We start from the raw sequence: 1,863 nt of genomic DNA on the forward strand, positions 1-1,863 counted from the left end.
ACATTAGCATGGCTAGTGCTAGCAGAAGCTCAGTTTCTACAGATAAATAAATAACAGCTGGGGTTTTGTTCTGTCCTAAACTTTACCCTAGCTTCATATTTTTGGAGGATGTTGTTTTGAGTGAGTTTGTTGTTCGCCGCGAGAGTCGCGGCTTTTTTTTTCTCCCCCTCCTAGGCCTGTCGCGATAGACAATAAATCAATTAATTGTACGNTTTATCCGCTGTATGTAGAATTTACAGAATTATTGCCATTTTTGGGTTTTTAAAGATTAGTTGAATGTGCCAGTCATCTTGAATTGAGTCAGCCCCAAAAGCCATCCAGCGATTTATGAGATATTTTGCTTATGAATTGATGCACACACAGTAATGGACAAGACCGTTGTTGTCTGGCTTCTTTTGGTTGCAGTGAAAAATAACACTGTGGGTATAAAATAATACAGATTATGTTTTAAATTTGACCAGCAGCCACGTCTTAATGAGATTAGTATTTAAACCAACTGATGTGTGTTTTAATGAGACGCAAAGAAAGAGAGAGAAAAAATGCACAGAGAAAAAAAAACTTGTGAAACTGATTAGAGAATCAAGAAAGAGGTGTGAGTGAGAGATGGAGGGAGCAAAAACGAGTAAAAACTGACAGGAGGCCTGCGTACGGCTGTCTGTGGGAGCAGTGAGGAGTACAGGCTGTGGCATCCGCTGGTGGTGCTGCATACTCACTGTTTGATCAAACACACTTCAAACACACTCCCTGACTTCCTCTTGAACAGAAACGGGAGGCGTGCAGGTTTTTACAACGCGTGTGCATTCACCGCCGCACGTTCACTGCAGGGAAAAGCCTCTTGGTGTTTCATTTAAAATGGGTCAGTCTGAAACAAAACCAGCACAGTGACCAGAGTGGCTGCTTGGTTGCCTTCAAGCAATGCGTGTTGCCCGCCGTCTTTCCTGGCAAAGTTCAAAACTGACATCATCTTATGTCGAGAGCTGATGGAACTGAAACCGTTTTGGTCAAACTCTAAAATAACGTATAAACTGAATATTTCTATTTCCCATAGTTCTTTAGGCCATTTCCCACAGCCAAAATCCCACTTCCTGACCATATTACAAAGATCAGACCTGCAGGCGGACACACAAATGCTGAAGATACTGAACAAACACACACAAGGTGCATGATGCAGGCGTTAAGTGCTGCATGTGTGCGGCGATAGTTGTTTTTTTATTTTGTCAGCAGATTTAAAGTTTGCACAACTAAATTTAGTAGAAGCTAATTGGTCAGCTAACGGTTTCCAACGTTGGTGAAAACTAATCAGTTAAAGGAGACCAATTATGGGTTCTAGAAATTTTTTATGGTATGTCTGTGGGCTATCCAGACCATGTTCATTCAATTTAATGCACAAAATAATTCTCAGATAATAAAATTTCCCATTTTCTAGTTCTGCCTGCTCTGACTTCCGCTGTTTATGTTAATGATCTCTGTTGGTAACGCCCTCCAAAAATATGTTGACATTAACTCCGCCCACCCAGAGGCAGAGTTGCCGTCGCAGTTTTAAAGAAGTTCTCATCAGAAAATAACTAAACAGGTCATGATATGTTTTGTCCTGAACCACACAGAAGCAATAATTATGTTAGATAAGTCTGGCCTTGGCAACTTCTAACACTTTTTATCTTCCTGTTTTCTAATCTAACCTCTGAAGACAGAACTAAGGAACTAAGCTTCTTTAGTAACAGTTTCCACACAGGAGTAGAGAAAGACGGACCTCCACTCCATCATCAAAGAGCTGTCTCCTCCAGGAGAACCAGCGAACATGGAGCTGTGTTGTTCTACCCTTTATTGCCAACGGGGAACCTCACATCTGGGTAAACACCACCA

The 1,863-nt window shown here is 41.4% G+C and overlaps 1 protein-coding gene across 3 annotated transcripts in view; it reads left to right on the plus strand.

Moving 5' to 3' along the window:
- efna2a (ephrin-A2a) overlaps positions 1-1,863 on the plus strand; it is a 220,526-nt gene that overhangs the window by 28,723 nt on the left and 189,940 nt on the right. The gene's annotated exons all lie outside the window — the stretch shown is intronic.

Source organism: Austrofundulus limnaeus, unplaced genomic scaffold (genome assembly GCF_001266775.1).
Source record: "Austrofundulus limnaeus strain Quisiro unplaced genomic scaffold, Austrofundulus_limnaeus-1.0 Scaffold286, whole genome shotgun sequence".
NCBI lineage: Eukaryota > Metazoa > Chordata > Actinopteri > Cyprinodontiformes > Rivulidae > Austrofundulus > Austrofundulus limnaeus.